This window comes from Sciurus vulgaris (genome assembly GCF_902686455.1).
Source record: "Sciurus vulgaris genome assembly, chromosome: 10".
Taxonomy (NCBI): Eukaryota; Metazoa; Chordata; class Mammalia; order Rodentia; family Sciuridae; genus Sciurus; species Sciurus vulgaris.
This window is the reverse complement of record NC_136470.1, coordinates 70,107,525-70,128,148: the sequence shown is the minus strand read 5'-3', so window position 1 is coordinate 70,128,148 and position 20,624 is coordinate 70,107,525. Positions and strand designations below refer to the sequence as shown.

At 37.7% G+C, this 20,624-nt stretch overlaps 1 protein-coding gene and 1 pseudogene across 2 annotated transcripts in view; one reads left to right on the top strand and one right to left on the bottom strand.

Annotated features, from left to right (window-relative positions):
- Positions 1-20,624, bottom strand: part of NR1I2 (nuclear receptor subfamily 1 group I member 2) — a 48,522-nt gene that overhangs the window by 17,359 nt on the left and 10,539 nt on the right. The window lies entirely within an intron of this gene.
- LOC306670604 (non-selective voltage-gated ion channel VDAC1-like) lies at positions 3,757-8,042 on the top strand (annotated as a pseudogene). The gene has a single exon. The product of its transcript is annotated as a non-selective voltage-gated ion channel VDAC1-like (transcript).

The window sequence follows — 20,624 nt, the reverse complement described above, 5'->3', positions numbered from 1 at the left end:
GATTCAATGCAATTCCAATTAAAATCCCAAGATGTTCCTCATAGAAATAGAGAAAGCAATCATGAGATTCATTTGGAAGAATAAAAGACCCAGAAAAGCCAAAGCAATCCTGAGCAGAAAGAGTGATGCAGGAGGTATCACAATACCAGAACTTCAACTTATACTACAGAGCAATATTAACAAAAACAGCATGGTATTGGCACCAAAATAGACAGGCAGACCAATGGCACAGAATACACAGACACAGAGACAACCCTACATAAATAGTTATCTCATACTAGACAAAGGTGCCAAAAACACACAATGGAGAAAAGATAGCCTCTTCAACAAATGGTGCTGGCAAAACTGGAAATCCATATGCAGCAAAATGAAATTAAACCCCTGTCTCTCACCCTGTACAAAACTCAACTCAAAATGGATCAAGGACCTAGGAATTAGACCAGAGACCCTACATCAAATAGAAGAAAAAGTAGGCCCAAATCTTCATCATGTTGGCTTAGGACTAGACTTCCTTAATAAGACTCCCAGAGCACAAGAAATAAAAGCAAGAATCAATAAATGGGGCGGGGGGAGCTTTTTCTCAGCAAAGGAAACAATGAATAATGTGAAAAGAGAGCTTACAGAGTGGAAGAAAATCTTTTCCATATGCATTTCAGATAGAGCACTAATCTCCAGAATTTATAAAGAACTTAAAAAACTTTACACCAAAAATACAAAGAACCCAATCAATAAATGGACCAAGGAACTGGACAAACTTTACAGAAGAAGATATACAGGTGACCAACAAATATATGAAAAAGTGTCCAACATCTCTAGTAATTAAAGAAATACAAATCAAAACCACCCTAAGATTTCATCTCACCCCAATTAGAATGACTATTATCAAGAACACAAGCAATAATAGGTGTTGGCATGGATGTGTGGACAAAGGCACACTCACACATTGCTGGTGGAGGTGCAAATTGGTGCAGCCACTGTGGAAAGCAGTATGGAGATTCCTCAGAAAACTTGGAATGGACCCACCATTTGACCCAGTTATCCACTCCTCTGTTTATATCCAAAGGGCTTAAAATCATCATATTACAGTAACGCAGCCACAAAGCAGCTCAATTCACAATAGGTAGATTGTGGAACCAACCTAGGTGCCCTTCAATAGATGAATGGATAAGAAACTGTGGTATATACACAATGGAATATTATTCAGCCATAAAGAAGAATAAAATTTGCAGGTAAATGAATGGCATTGGAGAATATCATGTTAAGTGAAGTAGGCCAATCCCCAAAAACCAAAGGCTGAATGTTTTCTCTGACAAGTAGATGATTATACATAACAGGGGAGGGCGGGGGTGTGAGGGAAGAATGGAGGAACTTTGGATTGTGTGGAGGGAAATGGAGGGAGCGGGAAGGGGATGGGAGAAGGAAAGATAGTGAAATGAGACAGACATCATGACCTTATGTACGTGTATGATTACATGAATGGTGTGAACATGAATAACCATAGAAATGAAAAGCTGTACCCCATTTGTGTACAATGAATCAAAATACAGACTGTAAAAATAAAATAAAAATAGAAGTAAATATCATAATAGAACGTGAATTTAACAGGACAATATGAGGTAGGAACAAAAAGCAAATGTCTGGAAATATTAATAAGACATGCCTGGGAAGAGAGTAAAATAAAAACTCGGAAAGGTAGAAAGAGAAAGAGACCCTTAAGATTTAGGATTTCAGAGCTGTCCAATTTTTCCAAATTAATTTATGAATTTGATGCAATTCTCAAAATATTTCAATTTTTTTACTTACAGTTGGAAAAATCAGGTCTTCATTTAGAAGGGAAATTGGCATACATAACTTAAACAATTTGTTAGGTGAAAAAAAAGGAGTAGAGATGGGAATGGAGAAGAATCATCCTACCAAATTGTAAACCCTTATTAATCTGCAATGTTTAAAGTATTTGTTGCTGATAAAAAAGTGAAATAAAATTTTTAAATCCTCAATAAAAGATAATATGTAAGAATGTAATATGCCCATGAGTTAATTCTCACAAATCAGTGAAAAGAAATATTCAATAATTGATACTGACACAATCTTTTAGTTGGAGAAGGAAAAATTTCATCTAAATCCTAACTTCACACTTCCATCACAGTAGGTCTCAGAAGAACTAAATTTAAGAGACAAAAGCAAAACAGAACAATTAAAAACTAAAGAAAATGTCTGAAAATATCTTTGTTATGAATGGAGATATATTTTTTTGATGTCAGAGAGCTTAAACAGACCCCCTTTGAAATTAAAAACAACTTCCTATAACTGCTTCTCTGCATTCTGTACCTCCTCATGCTGAAGGTAGAGGTCAAAGAAGTTAAGACTGATATATTCTCTAGTTAAGCACAGCCTAGCTAAGTCTACATATGGATGTCACCTGGATTTCATTCCTATGAATTGTAACTGCTTATATGGGACCTGAAGAGAAGGAATCTAGCTGTGTCTTCCCAGTTTGATCAAACTGTGTAAAATTCATTTTTCCTTTTTACATAGTTTGCCTGTTTCTTTTCCAGGCAGGTGGCTGAATCTAGCCAGCCTGGATCCAGGCAGCCTGCCTGGCTGGGCTGTCAGTAAAAAGATATGGTAGAAATCATAACAACAAAGAATAATGATTCTAACTATGTAGAAATTCCAAAAAAATGTCAAAAATGACAAGAATGGAAATTAAAGATGCTTTGAAGGAAAAGTTTGTAACAAACATGACAGTCCAAAGGACAGTGAGACAATTCATGATCAAATGAAATGCAGTTTTACATAGAAGATGTTCAGTCTTACTAATATTCAAAGAATACATATAAATAGTAATAATATATCACCTTCAGCTATCAAATCAACAAAGATCTAAAGAGACATGTGTCCTCTGGTGTGTTGCTACTAGAAGAACAAAGCACCCCTTATGAATTATTCTGGCCAAAGGATTAAAGCATTTGTGTTTAACTAGCATAGTACAGAAAAAACAGGAGGTAGAGAAGTATCAAATGATGTTTTGGAAATAAAATCAATCAAATCCAGAATGTGAAAATGTTTATGGACAAGGAACTAAATGTTTCTGATAAATAAATCACACAAAAAAGGTTTTGTTGCTGCAGGGCAGGGGGGTGGGGCAGGGGGGTAGTACAGGGGTGGGAGGGGGGACTCTTATGGAGTAAAATGTCTTAGGAGGTTTATAATCCAAAGGCGCAATTTGTGGAACTTGTTTGGATCCTGACCCAAGCAAACCAACAAAAGACATTTAAGAGTCAATTAGGGCCAGGCCGTGGCTTATGCCTGTAATCCCAGCGGCTCAGGAGGCTGAGGCAGGAGGATCCCGAATTCAAAGCCAGTCTCAGCAATTTAGCGAGGCGCTAAGCAACTCAGTGAGACCCTGTCTCTAAATAAAATACAAAAAAGGGCTGGGGATGTGGCTCAGTGGTTGGGTGCTGCTGGGTTCAATTCCTGGAACCAAAAAAAAAAAAAAAAAAAGAGTTGATTAGAGATATTTGTACACTGATGGTATTAAATTATATTAAAAAGTTATTTAAGGAATCATTAATTTTTTAAGAATTGTGGTTATGTTTTTGAAAAATGCCCCTATCAATGCCTTCTCTATTAGAGAAATAAACAGAAGTGGTTATGGATAAAATGATATGACATATGGGGTTTGATTTTAAAAATCCAGTGAGAGTTTCCTTCCCTGTTGACCGCAGTGGTCACCTAGTGAAAAGGCTCCTGCTGGCTCTGCTGGCTCTCCTCCATGCTGCAGCGTGGGCTGTAGCTGCTACCACTGGGGCAGCTCCTGTGGCCACTGCCTCTGAGCAGAAGATGGCTGTGCCTCTTACGTCTGCTGATCTTGGCAAATCTGCCAGGGATGTCTTCACCAAGGGCTGTGATTTTAGCTTAATAAAACTCAATTTGAAAACAAAATCTGAGAATGGGTTGGGATTTACAGGCTCAGGGTCAGCCAACACAAAGACCACCAAAGTGACAGACAGCCTGGAAACCAAGTACAGATGGACTGAATCCCACCTGACCTTTGCAGAGAAGTGGAGCAGGGACGCACACTAGGCACTGACCGAGGTCACCGTGGAGGGTCAGCTTGCATGTGGAATGAAGCTGACCTTCCGTTCGTCCTCCTCACCAACACTGGGGGTCGGGGATGCCAAAATCAAGACAGGGTGCAGACAGGAGCACATCGACTGAGCTGTGATGTGGACCTTGACATTGCTGGACCTTCAATCTAGGGAGCTCTGGTGCTGGATTATGAAGGCTGGCTGGCTGGCTGGTTGGCTGGCTACCAGATTAATTTTGAGATGGCAAAGTCCTAAGCAACCCAGAGCAACTGTACAGTTGGCTACAAGACTGATGAATTCCAGCTTCCCACTAATGTGAACCATGGGACAGAGTTTAGCGACTCCATTAATCAGAAGGTGAACAAGAAGTTGGAGACTGTGATCAGTCTCCCCTGGACAGCAGGAAACAGTAACACTGGCTTTGGAATAGCATCAGATTGACCCTGATGCCTGCTTCTCCACCAAAATGAACAACTCTAGTCTGACTGGTTTAGGATACACTCAGATCCCAAATTGGCAAGAATGTCAATGCTGGTGGTGGCAAACTTGTTCTAGGACTGGAATTTCAAGTATAAATGAATGTACAATCATTGATTTTAAACTGTTTTGCAACATAGCTGCCTTCAGAATTTAGTGTACCTTTTAATGTTGTATGTCTGGGATGCAAGAATTGCTAAAAATCATGCTAGACCCTCCAGGTTAAAGAGGATTCTTTTGTATCATTTCAGAGGTGGAAACTAAGTCCAAAAAAAGGTCCTTTCAGCTGTTGACTTGTGTGTGTGAGGGACTTGGTGGCCCCTTTAGAGATGCCAGGTTTCTTTTTTTAAATTCTGGAAATGGCTGCAAGTGGAAGCTGATAACGTACAGGGACTTTGTAAGTCTGTGTTGAGTAAATGCATGGAACTGTGACTGCCTGAGAATCAAACCTTGGTTTCCTAACCCTAATTGATAAGAAGCTAGTTGCTTGGTGGTGTGTACAAACTCATCTGAAAGGGAAGTTTTAGACAGATCTTCATGACCTTTTCCCACCCTAGCCCATGTCTGCAGGCTGTGGTCACTTATAGGGAATATTCCTCAAGCTTATTTGTCAGCAGTCGCTGACACCATGGTCTAAATAAACCTAACAGTCTGGACAGAGAAACTGAGGAAATGGTAAAGACTTGCCATGGATTGTAGGCCTTTGCAGTTACTGAGGCTGAGCTACAAGCTGAGGGGAAGCCTCGCTCAGCAAGCATCACAACAAGCTGTGATGTGAGTTCCCTGCCTCGTCTCATGCTGTGTGCTGGAGCTTGCCCTTCCCCTGGTCCTTTGTCTCAGACTTGTTTCCAGACAGAATCACTTAGGGACACTTGGTTTGTTTACATTAGTATGATGTATAGCTTCCCTATAGGTTGGTTCTGTAATGTTTTAACAAGTGTCTTAACTCGAGTGGATAATGTGCCTATACATGTCTTGGACGATCCTAAGTAAAATTAGATCTGTGCTTTCCGAGCCTGGTCTTCGATGTCTTTGCTGGGAGGCATTGTTCGTCCTCACTCTCAGTGGGACCCCCGTCTCCAATAACAACAGTCACTGTTTCTTTTTCATGCTTTTGGGATGGAGAGGGTGGGCATGATGAAGCCAATAATTCAGGACTTAATTCCTTTTTGTGTTGTGGTTTTCTTGTCCATAGAGTATGATTCTCCACTGAAACTCTTCTTGCTTCATCAAAGAAGCTATGAAGAGAAGAGAGAAGATGGCAGAGTAGAGGAAAGCGGCATTCCAACCTGTGCCATGGCTCAGGACCCAAGCAGCCAATGTACAGCTTCTCAGTGAGAAAGAGGGATTTCACTAAAATTTAATATTGAATACTCAAAGTGGCTTAGGGATTTATTTATTGACTACAATAAATAAAGAAGACCGGATGCATTGCCGTCTACCCAGCAGCCCCATAGGAAGCAGTAGGAGGGGGATCCTCATCTTGGTACAGAGGAAGCTGAGATCAAAAATGCCGCCCAATCTTGGTTGATCCAGAGCCTACACTGTAAGCTGGTGCTTGAGAATTGTGCTCTGTATCTCAACTGGCCACAGAGAGCTGAGGCAGGAGCCTTTTTGGGGCAAGGGCACCACCAAGGCTACTACAGGACCCAGGACATCAGAAAAAAATAAAAACAAAACAAAACACAGTCACAATATCCTGGTAGGTACCTATAGTGTAATCTAAGGTGTCCTGGCGGAATGTGAGAAAAACAGGCATGGGGTAGACTGTACCCAGGGGGATTCGAGTCAGAAGGGCAAAAGGGAGCCCATTCCCTTCTCTCTCTCTCTTTTTTGGGTGTGTGTGTATGTGTGTATGTGTGTGGGGGGGGGGGGGGGGGTTACCGGGGATTGAACTCAGGGGCACTAGACCACTGAGCCACCTCCCCAGCCCTATTTTGTATTTTATTTTCAGACAGGGTCTCCTGAATTGCTTAGTGTCTCACTTTTGTTGAGACTGGCTTTGAACTCTCCATTCTCCTGCCTCAGCCTCTCCAGCCACTGGAATTACAGGCATGTGAGGCCTCTCCCTTCCCCTTTGTGTCTGGCAGCTCAGATGACCAGTTGAAGCAGGTTGGGAGTATGAACAGGTGTGGGTGAACACACCTAAGGACTAAGTCCAGTAAAACTATACTCCTGGGCAGCAGGGAGTGGAGGATCAGCCCCCGTCACCTGTCCCATGATTGGATTTCGTGGGAAGCTCCTCAGAACCAGACCCACATGAGAGATGGGTTACTCTCTAGTCTAAGGGGCAGGTCAATCTAGTCTCTCCAAAGAACTCTCCACCCAGCAAGACCCCGAGGCCTGATTAAACCTAAGCTCCACCTGCTGGAACTCCCCCCACAGAATGCTGCAGAAGAGGTACCTTGGGAGTGCACTGAACTGTTCCCAGTGGACAAAATACCAACCTAACCCATTCCACCTCATACTAGTGAGAAGGGAAGCCGCGTCTCATATCAAACAACTTCAGTTTTAGGCCTCTTCAAATGGCAGCTCAGAGAGCAACACAAAAATAGGAAAGGGTTAACAACCATCACCCCTTGCTCTATCAATACATGACTCAAGAGGAATTAAAGGACTTGGGTTCTAGCTCAGTGGTAGAGCGCTTGCCTAGCACATATGAGGCACTGGGTTTGATCCTCAGTGCCACACAAAAAAATAAAGTTAAGGTATTATGTCCATCTACAACTAAGTTGTTGTTTTATGTTTGTTTTTTTAAACAAGGAATTAGAAAGCCTGTTATATATAGACAGTGACCACACAATCTAGTCAACTATTTTGACACCTTAGTGAAGATGGTTTCTTCATTCTTCATTAACATTTTGTATTAAAACATTTTAAAAATTTATTTATTTTTATTATTTCTATGTGTGTGAGTGTGTGTGCGTGTGTGTGTCTGTGTCTGTGTGTGTATCCTGGCTGTGCTTATTGGTTCAGGGACATATATACAAACACTTATTTGTTTCTTTTTCTCTCAATTTTTTCATTTTTTAATGTAAACATTTTTTCCTTGCATTGTCTTTTGAGGGCTTGGGGTTTTTAAATTGTATATTTTGATTTGTTTTTATATTGTTTTCAGTATCTATTTCTCTTTCTCTCTTATCTTCTCCTGTTAATGCCAAATTCTATGGCTCTCTCTCCCAATACCATGCTTCTGTTATTCCCCCCTCCTTCCATATTAACATCACCTGTTACATCTCTTCTGCATTCTCTTTGTTCATTTTTTGAAATTGTAAACTCTTTTCTAACTTCCTAACACATTTCCTTTCCCACTAATTAACTATTTCAACCCTCTTTCAGAACTAATTGGTTTATATAACTCCTGCTCCACCGTTAATGCTAATACAATCATTATTGCCCTGGATGATATAGTTGACACCTTTGTTTCCTTTAAAGCCAGATCTAGTTCATGATTATTGTTTTTACTGTTAACAATTGCTGAACCTACCATTCCTCTTTTTTTTTTTAATTTATTTTTATTGTAAACAAATGGGATACATGTTGTTTCTGTTTGTACCTGGAGTAACAGCATACCATTTGCATATTCATAAATTTACATAGAGTAATGATGTTTGATTCATTCCATTATTTTTTTCCTTCCCCCCACCCCTCCCACCTCTCTTTTCCCTCTATACAGTCCCTCCTTCCTCCATTCTTGTCCCACTCCCACCCCCCATTAAGAGTCATCATCTGTTTATCAGTGAGATCATTCCTCTTTTGGATTTTTGAGATTGGCTTATCTCACTTAACATGATATTCTCCAATTTCATCCATTTGCCTGCAAATTCCATAATTTTATTATTCTTTATAGCTGAGTAATATTCCATTGTATATATATACCACAGTTTCTTTATCCATTCCTCTTTATTTTTATTTTTCTGGTTCATATCAGTACATTATTTTTTAAAAGTTTATTTTTATTTTTAGATTTGTTCTTTTTAGTTATACATGACAGTAGAATGTATTTTGACATATTATACATACATAGAGTAGAACTTCCCATTCATGTGGTTGCACATGATGTGGAATTACATTGGTGTGTATTCATCTATGAACAGAGGAAAGTACTGTTCAATTCATTCTACTATCTTTTCTATTCCCATTTCCCTCCCTTCCCTTCATCCCCTCTGTCTAATCCAAAGTATTTCTATTCTTCACCACTGTCCCCAACCCCCATTATTGTGAGTTAGCATCTGCATATTGGAGAGAACATCTGGTCTTTGGTTTTTTGGGATTGGCTTATTTCACTTGGCATGATAGTCTCCAGTTCCATTCATTTACTGGCAAATGCCATAATTTCGTTCTTCTTTAAGGTGGAGTAATATTCCATTGTGTATAGATACCACATTTTCTTTATCCATTCATCTTTTGAGGGGCACCTAGGCTGGTTCCATAGTTTAGTTATTGTGAATTGAGCTGCTCTAAACATTGATGTGGCTATGTCAGTATCATATGCTGATTTTAAGTCCTTTGGGTATATGCTGAGAAGTGGAATAACTGGGTCAAATGTGTTTTTTATATATATATACTAAAAGAATAAAGATTTTTATTAAGCATTGTAAGTTGCATTCAATAGCCTCTGGATAGGCATACCACAATCCATCGATGGTCAATTGGACCCAACAGCCGTTCATTCTTCGCAATCCACAAGTTAGGGAGAACTCCCTTCATCTTACAGTAAGTTACTACTTAGCTCTTGCAGGCAGGGGTTGGGGAATTATACCTCATTTCTGATCACTAATGTGATAAAGAGCATCAGAAGTATATGAAAACGATAAGAAGTGATTCTGATTTCAAAGTACATAGTTTGAAAATATTAACAAAAACATCAAAATGATAGAAGTATACTTGCTAAATTCTTGATGGAAAAGTTCTCAAGAACAAGCAGTTTGTTTCCTGCTGTATAGGGGGTAGGGGATTTCTTCAAGATCAAAGGGTTTTTTTTTCTCTTTACAGAATTTCGTATTTTACTAACGTGAAGGCATAATACAGCAACAAAGAAAAATAATGCATTCGGCAGTGAATATATCAGGGTAATGTTAATATTTGAGAATAGCTAGATAATTTTGGGGGGTATTTAGAATAAATGCAACAGAGGTCAATAATCACAAAATTTTAAGGTTAGAGCAAAATCGGTCAATGACTAAACAGAGATAACATCTTTTATAGGACTATGAGTGATTATTAGCATTTTTGTTCTGCAAATGGGCACATACTGGTAAGAATGGACGGAAGGGCAATAACTTGCATGATATTAAACTATACACTTTAAAAATTATGAACCATGCAGAAGTTTAGCTCAAGTAGTAGTACTAATGGTCTACATCTGATTCAAAATCACATAGTTTATTGATCACAGATGCATGGTATTAGTCACCAATGTGTTTCAGAACACTTTGTTGATTTTGAAAGGTTATTTGCATCTCTATGATTTCAACTTTATCTCCTTTCAACTTGCTTAGGACTGGTCCCCGGCTGAAAACGGAGTGATGGCTGAGGAGAAGCCAGTGCCCCAGACGAATGGGAGCCCAGGCGACACCAGGGCCCCCAGCCACTCCGAAAGTGCCTTGAACAATGACTCTAAAATATGCACTACAAATCCTCATTTAAATGCACTAAGTAGAGACAGCACTGCCGCAGGGAAGCTGCTCTGGAGGCTACTGTCTTAAAGAGAGTAAACTTATTTTTTAATAGAGGGTGAAGGATGCTGGAAAGGTAAGGATTTAGGAATAGCTGAAGAGAGAGCCTGCAGTTATGTAAGTTTTGTCCTTTCTGCAAAGAAAAATGAGGACTTTGGAAACTCACATCCCTCTTTGATCAGAGATTTAAACAATATATTTTGAGTTTTAACCTGTTGTAGTCAAAATGCTACCATAAAACAAAAAGGAGGGAAAGAAAATGAAGAGCATTTGACTCCTGCACTTAAAATGAAGTGCACACAAAGTTTAAACTGGTTATGACAAAAGCCTAGAGTTGTATTTCTTGAAGTATAAAGAAAACAAATTTTGGCAGTCTTTAAGTATATATAACTTAAAATATAATTTTTACCATTTGGCACAATATGTATTCCATTATACTTGATTTTGCATTACTGTCTCTCAATGAAGCTTTGTTTAAAGCTTTGGTTTTTATGATTATGAAAGAAATAAGGCACAACCACAGTTTTTCTTTCTTACTTAAATTTCATCACTGTTGATATGGTTCTTTTGTGTTAAAAATGCAACTATTGAAACTAAAAAATGATGGAGTAATATTGCTGTTCTGCAGATTTTAAATATACACTACATCATACATACTTTACAAATGTGGTTCTATTTCAAGTTTTCTGAGGAATCTCCCTACTACTTTCTATAGTGGTTGCACCAATTTGCAGTCCCACCAGCAATGTATGAGTGTACCCTTTTCCCCACATTCTCACCAATATTTTTTATTTTTTGTTGCTTGTATTCTTGATAATTGCCACTGTGACGGGAGTGAGATGAAATCTCAGTGCAGTTTTAATTTGCATTTCTCTAACTACTAAAGCTGTTGAACATTTTTTCATTTATTTGTTGACTGATCATGTTTCTTCTTCTGCGAAGTGTCTGTTCAGTTCCTTAGTCCATTTATTGATTTTTTGGGTTATTTGTGGTTTTTTTTTTTTTGGATGTTAAGTTTTTTGAGTTCTTTGTATAAACTGGAGATTAATGTTCTATTTGAGGTACAGGAGGCAAAGATTTTCTCCCATTCTGTAGGTTCTCTCTTCACATTCTTGATTGTTTCCTTTGCTGTGAAGAAGCTTTTGAGTTTGATACCATCACATTTGTTGATTCTTGATTTTACTTTTTGAGCTTTAGGAGTCTTGTTAAGGAAGTCAGTTCCTAAGCCGGCATGATGAAGATTTGGGTCTACTTTTTCTTTTATAGGTACACAGTATGTGGTCTGGACTAGGTCCTTGATCCACTTTGAGTTTATTTTTGTGCAGGGTGAGAGATAGGAGTTTAATTTCATTTTGATACCTGTGTATTTCCAGTTTTCCTGGCACCATTTGTTGAAGAGGCTATCTTTTCTCCAATGTATGGTTTATGACACTTTTGTCTAGAATGAGATAACTATATTTATGTAGGTTTGTCTCTGTGTCTCTTATTCCATTCCTCTTTCTTGATGGCAATTATTGTGGAAAATGTCATGGTAGGAACTGGGTATTTACTTTACACCGTGTATTGTTTGTCATGGTTGTAACTATTGCTTATTTCACACCATTCTGGAATGTGCTGGCAACCTACAGGGACCCTAAAAGTTCAAAGGTTAGAGACAGCTGCTGAACTAAACATTCCCTGACATTACTCCAACTCAAAGAAGGGAGAAGACAAAAACCCTAAACCAACAAAAAAGGACCCAAAGAGGAACAATCAGGGAGGAACTCATGTCCCACCCCTTGGCATCTACACATACATCAAAAACAGAGAGAAGTCCCAGAACAAATAATATCAGTATGCACAAAAGAACATGTGCAAAAAAAAGAGGTAGGGAAATTCACCTCAATTGATACACAAGTCCAAGACCTCTGAAAATATGAGAAAAAGGCAAAAATATCTCCCTGCAAAATACACAACCCCCCAACAAAGGATCCCCTTCATAGTAAAGTGGATAAAAGTTGAGAGAAAGATTATTAAAAAACCTGATTATTAAACTGTTCAATGAACTAAAAGAAGATCTAAGGGAGGAAATAAGAGAGTAATTACAGGAGATGAAAGACCAGTTTAATAAAGAAATAGAAATATTGAAAAGAAACCAAGCAGAACTTTTAGAAATGAAAGAAAGACACAACCAATCAAATTGACTCAATTGAAGGCATCACTAACAGATTAGATTGAGTAAAAAATAGAACCTCAGCCCTGAATGCCAAACTTCAGACATTGAAGACAGGCTATACGATCTTGAGTACTTGGAAGGTAACGAAGGGAAAAAATTATAGAACTTAACCACAATATGCGAGAACTTTGGGAAAACTTTAAAAGACCAAACCTTAAAATCACTGGGATAGAAGAGAACATGGAGACACAAACTAAAAACATAAAGAATGTTTTCAATGAGATGGTTACAGAAATCTTTTTCATATCAGAAATGAGTTGGACATCATCTATGGGAGACTTACAGGACCCCAAATCAAACTAATCAAATGAAAAGTTAACCAAGACATATCACTACCAAAATGTCTAACAGCAAATAAGGAATGAATATTAAAAGCCACAAGAGAAAAAAACATCAGGTCACATTTAGAGGCAAACCAAAAGTCTCATTTCTGATTTCTCAGTTCATACCTTAAAATCAAGGAGGGCCTACAATGAGATATTCCAAACCCTAAAAGAAAACAACTTCCAGTCAAGACTACTATACCCAGGAAAGCTCAGTTTCAAATTTGAGGAGAAAATAAAAATATAAAAATATGTTGGAAACACTGTAGGAATAAACCAAAATAATTCATGAGCACAAGGCCAATACTACAAAGAATACTCAAAGATAAACTGCACACAGAGGAACTAAAAAACAATTCCCAAAGCTCCCAAACAGGAAGTTCAATAGAAGAATAATCCATTAAATCAGAATCAAGACAAGAAAAAGTATAGCAAAAAAACTAAAATGGCAGCAAGTGACAAACATATCCATATTAATGCTGAATGTTAATGATCTCAACTCTCAAATTAAAAGATACAGATTAGCAGAATGGATCAAAAAAAAAGATTCAACCATATGTTGTTTACAAGAGACTCATCTCATAGATAAAGACATCCAAAGACTGAAGGAAAAAGAATGGCAAAAATATTCCAAGTATATGGTTCAAGAAATGAGCAGGAGTAGCTATCCTCATATCTGACAGATTTCCAGCAAAAATTAATCAAAGAGACCAAGGCCAGGCCACTACATCCTAGTAAAGGGAGCAATCCAACAAGCAGATAAAACAACAGTAAATATTTATGTCCCAAATGTCAATGTACCAATTTACATGTAAAATATATTCTATGTAATTAGAATGGTATTAAATCCCACCTAGACCCCAACCCAATAATACTGGGTGATTTCAACACATTTATCACCAATAGATAGGTCATCAAAACATGAAATCAATGGAGATATCACCAACCTAAACATGATAAATCAAATGAACCTAATGAACATTTAAAGAATACTTGATGCCAAAACAGCTGAATTTATCTTCTTCTCGGCTATGCATACAAGTTTTTCCAAAACAATTCATATTCTAGACCACAAAGAATCTTAGCAAATACAAAAGCAAAAATAGATATAATCCCATGTATCCTATCAGATCATAATGGAATGAAGCTAGAAATCAACAGCAAGAAAAATAATAGAAACCACATAAACACATTGAGATTGAACAATGATCTCTTAAATGAAGAATGGATCAAAGAATAAATGAGAATAGAAATCAAGAAATTCTGAGAAATGAACAAGAACAAGATACAATATATCAAAATCTCTGGGGCAGTATAGGAGCAGCTCTGAAAGGAAAATGTATAGTACTGAGTAACAACATTAAAAAATTAGAGCAATCCTAAAAAAAAAAAAAAAAAAAAAAAAAAAAAAAACAAACAAACAAAAAACTTATGCTCCACCTCAAGGCCTTAGAAAAAGAAGAACAAACTAGTAGAAGTCAAGAAATAATTAAGATCAGAGCCAAAATCAATGAAATTGAGAATAAGAAAACAATATACAGGATCAACGCAAATCTTGCAAAGATAAACAAGATTGGTAAATCCTTAGGCAAACTAACCAAAAGAAAGAGTGAGAAGATGTAGATAATGAGATCAGAGAGGTAAAAGGAGATATCACCATATATTCTTCTGAATCCAGAGGATTATCAGAGCCTATTTTGAAAATTGCTACAAATTGGGAAATCTGGAAGATATTGACAAATTTCTAGACACACATGACCTACCCAAATTGAATCAGAAAGATATAGAAAACCTAAACAGACCAATATTAAGTAATGAAATTGAAACAGCAATTAAAACCTTTCAAAAAAGTCCTGAATTTTCAGTTGAATTCTATCAGACCTTTACAGAAGATCTAACACCAGTCTTTCTCAAATTATTCCATAAAATTGGAAAGGGAGGAAATACTCACAAATACTTTTTATGAAGCCAGTATAACCCTGATACTAAAACTAGACAAAGATACATGAAGGAAGTAAAACTACAGACAAATATCTCTGATGAGCACAGATGCAAAAATCCTTAATAAAATATTAGCAAACTGCATTCAAAAGCACATCAAAAAGATAATACACCATGACAAATTAGGTTTAATCTGAGGGATGCAAGGTTGAATCAACATAGGGAATCAATAAAAGTAATTCACCACTTTAAACAGAATTAAGGGAAAAAAATCACATGATCATCTCATTAGATGGAAGAAAACCCTTTGATAAAATCCAACACCTATTCATATTAAAAACTCTGGAGAAGCTAGGGTTCGAAGGAACTTACCTCCACATTGTACAGGCCATTTGTGACAAATCCAAAGCCAATATCATCTTAAAAGGTGAAAAACTAAAAGCATTTCCTCTAAAATCAGGAACAAGACAAGGATATCCACTCTCATCACTGTTATTCGATATAGTCCTCACAACATTAGCTAGAGTGATCAGGCAACAAGAAGAAATCAAAGAGACACAAAGAGAAAAAGAAGACGTCAAAACTATCCTATAGCTAGAAGACCCCCCCCCAAAATAAAACCATTCCCAGAAGAGTTCTAGAGCTTAAAAATGAGTTTAACAAAGTAGCAGAGTACAGTATCAATACCAATAAGTCAATAACTTTCCTATACTCTGACAGTGATTCAGCCACGGAAGAACTCAGGAAAACCATCCCATTCAAAATAATCTCAAAAAAAAATTTAAAAATTAACCTGATCAAGGAGATTAAAAGTTCTACAATGAAAATTGTAGAACACTGAAGAAAGAAATTGAAGACAAAATTCGAAGATTTCTATCTTCTATCCATTTTCTTGGAAGGTATTGTCCAAATGACCATACTGCCAAAAGCAATATACAGATTCAATGCGATCCCCATCAAAAGACCAATGACATTCTTCACAGAATTCGGAAAACAATTCTTATATTCATTTGGAAGAATAAGAGACCTGGTATAGCTAAAGCAATACTGAGCATTGAAAAGTGAAGCAGGAGGTATCACAATACCAGACCTTAAGTATACTACAGAATTTCAGTAACAAAAATAACACGGTATTGGCATCAACATAGACATGAAAACCACTGGAACAGAAGACATGAGGACAAATTCACGTACCTATAGCCATCTGATATTTGAGAAAGGTGCCAAAAATTTATCTTGGAAAAAAGACAGCCTTTTAAACAAACAATGGTGGGAAAACTGGATAGCTATATGTAGAAAAATGAAATTAGACACCTCTCTTTCACCCTGCTCAAAACTCAAATTGAAATGGATCAAAGACTCAGGAATAAGACCAGAAACTTTACAACAGCGAGAAAAAAAAAAACAGTCCGTCATATAGATACTGGCACTGACTTCCTTAACAAGACCCCCAAAGCGCAAAAAATAAAACCAAGAATAAATATGTGAGATGTCAAACCAAGAAGCTTCTGTGCGGTAAAGGAAATGATTAATAGCACGAAGAGAGAGCCTACAGAATGGAAGAAAATGTTGGCCAGTTACGCCTTTAATAGGGGATTATACACAGAACCTACGAAGAACTCAAAAAACTTAACACAAAAAAAAACCCAAAAAACCAATCAATAAATGGACAAAAGAATGAAACAGAAACTCCTCAAAAGAAGAAACACAAATGGCCAACAAATAAGTGAAAAATAGTTCAATTTCTAGCAATCAGGAAATGCAAATAAAAACTACACTAATATTTTATCTTGCTTTAGTCAGAAGGTCAGTGATCAAGAAAACAAACAACAGCAAATGCTGGCGAGGTTATGGGGAGAAAGGTACACTAGTACAATGCTGGTGGGGCTGCAAACTGGTATATCCACTCTGGAAAGCAGTAGGGAAATTCCTCAAAAAATTAGGGAAGGAACCACCATATGACCCAGCTATCCCACTCCTTGTTATTTTTCCAAAAGATCTAAAATTGGCATACTACAACAATAAATTCACATCAATGTTTAAAGCAGCACAATTCACAATAACTAATTATCAAATCAACCCAGATGCCCATTAATTGATGAATGGATTAAGAAATTACGGTGTACACACACACACACACACACACACACACACACACACACACAATGGAGTTCTATTCGGCCAAGAAAAAAGAATGAAATTATGGCATTTGCTGGTAAATGGATGAAAATAGAACATCATGCTAAGTAAGACAAGCCAAACTCAAAAACTCAAAGATTGAATGTTTTCTTTCATATGCAGAAACAGAATAAAGAAAAGGGGAGGGAAGGATAGAATAATATAAAAAATCAATCAAATATAAATTAATAGATGTGTGAAAGGAAGTCTAGTGGAGTAGAGGAAGAATAATAGGAGAGGAGAGGGAGGACAGGAGGGCAAAGGGGGAAGATCATGACAAAATCAATGTTGGTGTATGTATGAGTTTGTCAGGATGAAGTCAACTACTGTGTACAGGGATCTAACTAAAAGAAGGGGGGAAAAGAAACTATGAAGACCAATAAACACATGAAAATATGCTCAAGAACATGAATTATTAAAGATACACAGAAGACAACAAAGAAATATCTCTTAAAGCAAACAAAGAAGACTATAATTAAACAGATAACCATTACTGATGATAATATGGGGACACTGAACTCTCATTTGCTGCTAGCTGGAATGTCAAATAGCTACACCATTTTACAATTTTCAGTTACTTTAAATGCTGAACGTAAATTCGAACACATTTTGGGTTTCTTACAATGTTAAACATAAATCTGCCTTATGACCCAACAACTCTCCTGAAAGTCAGAGGACTGGAGATGAAGTGAGCATCCTCTTGCTTTCACTGTCACAAGGCAGGTTCTGGCCCCCACCACTGATGCTAGGTTAAGTCTGCTCACTAACTATCCAATGCCCAGCGTCCATGCAATAAAATGAAATGGAAACTGCAAGAAGAGTGTTTTTGCATGAGGAGGAAGAGGAGGATGTGCCATCACAGGGAATGTTGCCATACAGAGACCTGACAGGGCAAGAAGTGAAGAACGAGGAGTTTGGTGAGGCAGCCTGCAGGTGCACACTGTTCTGAAGTTGACCAGGAGGCCACTCCATGGAGGGGAATTGTAAAGACAAGGTCAGATAAGTGTCTGCCATAGAAGGAGTAAAGAATCGCCAGAAGTAAGTTGGAAGGAAAGGAACAGTGCTCAAAGGGGGAGCGAGAAGGAAGCGTAGTACAAGACTTGAGAGAACTCAGAGCTCATATGCAGAGCAAGGAAAGGATGCAGAGACAGGCTTGAAGGATCCAAATTAGGTGGGATCCCCTGTGTGGGCCATGGCCAACAGAGGGTGATGGCTGCACAGAGGCTCCGCACAGTCACTTGCAGGGCCCCTCCCTGCCTTGGTCCTGGGAGAGGAGTCGGGGAGCGATGTCAGGCTCTGTTATCAGACTGAATGAAACCTGTTTCAGTTCCAGGGACCCAGGATTTCCTGATCAACAGAGAGGTAACCCAGGGACGCAGCACTCTCTGTGTGAATGTTTAAATAATCCCTGCCTGGTTCCTTGGCCCATTTATTGGTTGGGTTCTTTGTATTTTTGGTGTGAAATTTTTTGAGTTCTTTATAAATTCTGGAGATGAGTGCTCTGTCTGAAGTGTGTGTGGAAAGGTTTTCTCCCACTCTGCAGGCTCTCTTTTCACATTATTCATTGTTTCCTTTGCTGGGAAAAAGCTTTATAGTTTGAATCCATCCCATTTATTGATTCTTGCTTTTATTACTTGTACTTTGGGAGTCTTGTTAAAGAAGTCTGGTCCTAAGCCAAAATGATAAAGATTTGGGCCTACTTTTTCTTTTATTTGGTACAGGGTCTTTGGTCCAATTCCTAGGTCCTTGATCTATTTTGAGTTGAGTTTTGTGCAGGGTGAGATATAGAGGTTTAATTTCATTTTGCTGCATATGGATTTCCATTTTCCCAGCATCATTTGTTGAAGAGGCTATCTTTTCTCCATTGTATGTTTTTGGTACCTTTGTCGAGTATGAAATAACTGTATTTATGTGAGTTTGTCTCTGTGTCTTTTATTCTGTACTAGTGGTCTACCTGTCTATTTTGGTGCCATACCATGCTGTTTTTGTTACTATTGCTCTATAGTATAGTAGCTTAAAGTCTGGTATTGTGATATCTCCTGCATCACTCTTCCTGCTCAGGATTGCTTTGGCTATTCCAGGTCTCCTATTCTTTCAGATGAATTTCATGATTGCTATCTCTATTTCTATGAGGTATGTCATTGGGATTTTAATTGGAATTACATTGAATCTGTATAGCACGTTTGGTAGTATGGCCATTTTGAAAATATTAATTCTGCCTATCCAAGAACATGGGAGATCTTTCCATCTTCTAAGATTTTCTTTAATTTTTTTCTTTAGTGTTCTATAGTTTTCAGTGTAGAGGTCTTTCACATCTTTTGTTAGATTGATTCCCAAGTATTTTATTTTTTTGAAGCTATTGTGAATGGGGTAGTTTTCCTAACTTCTCTTTCTGAGGAGTCATCACTTATGAATAGAAATGAATTAGATTTATGAGTGTTGATTTTATATCCTGTTACTTTGCTGAATTCATTTATTAGTTCTAGAAGTTTTCTGGTGGAGTTTTTGGATCCTCTAAATATAGAAGCATGTAATCAGCAAATAGTGATAGTGTGATTTCTTATTTTCCTATTCATATCCCTTTAATAAAGAACTAAGCAAACTTTACATCAAAAATACAAAGAACTCAATCAATAAATGGGCTAAGGAACTGGGTAGACACTTCACAGAGGAAGATATACAAGCAATCAACAAATATATGAAAGTGGTCAACATCTTTAGTAATTAGAGAAATGCAAATCAAAACTACCCTAAGATTTCATCTCACCCCAATTAGAATGACTATTATCAAGAATACAAGCAACAATAGGTGTTGGCGAGGATGTGGGGAAAAAGGTACACTCATACATTGCTGATGGGGTTGCAAATTAGTGTAGCCACTCTGGAAAGCAGTGTGGCGATTCCTTAGAAAACTTGGAATGGACCCACCATTTGACCCAGTTATCCCACTCCTCAGTTTATACCCGAAGGACTTAAAATCAGTATACTGCAGTGATGCAGCCACATCAAGGTTTATAGCAGCTTGTTTCACAATAGCTAGATTGTGGAACCAACCTAGATGCCCTTCAGTACATGAATGGATAAAGAAACTGTGGTATATATACACAATGGAATATTACTAAGCTATAAAGAAGAATGAAATTATGGCATTTGCAGGTAAATGAATGCAACTGGAGACTATCATGCTAAGGAAATACCCAAAATCCAAAACCAAAGACTGACTGTTTTCTCTGATAGATGGATGCTGATACATAATGGGGGTGGCAGGGAAGGTTGTAAATGAAGAATGGAGGAATGATGGATTGTATAGAGGGAGATGAGGGGAGGGGTGCAGGGAAGGAAAGATGGTGGAATGAGACAAACATCATTACACTATGTATATGTATGATTACACGAATGGTGTGACTCAACATCAGTACATCCAGAGAAATGAAAAGTTGTACTCCATTTGTGTACAGTGAATCAAAATGTATTCTGCTATCATGTATAACTAAATAAAGCAAACAATAAAAATAAATAAATAATAATCTCAGATGATTCAATGGAATAGATCATGACTTCAAACTAGAAAAAAAAAATCATGGACTATGGAGAGGAAAAGGACTTAAGGGAAGGTGCTGGGAAGAGACTTTGTGCCCTGAGGGAAGGAGAGAGAGTGGAAGTGAGTGATCAGTGAGTAACCTTTGGAGTCAAATATTTAGACACTGTATGAGAACGAAGG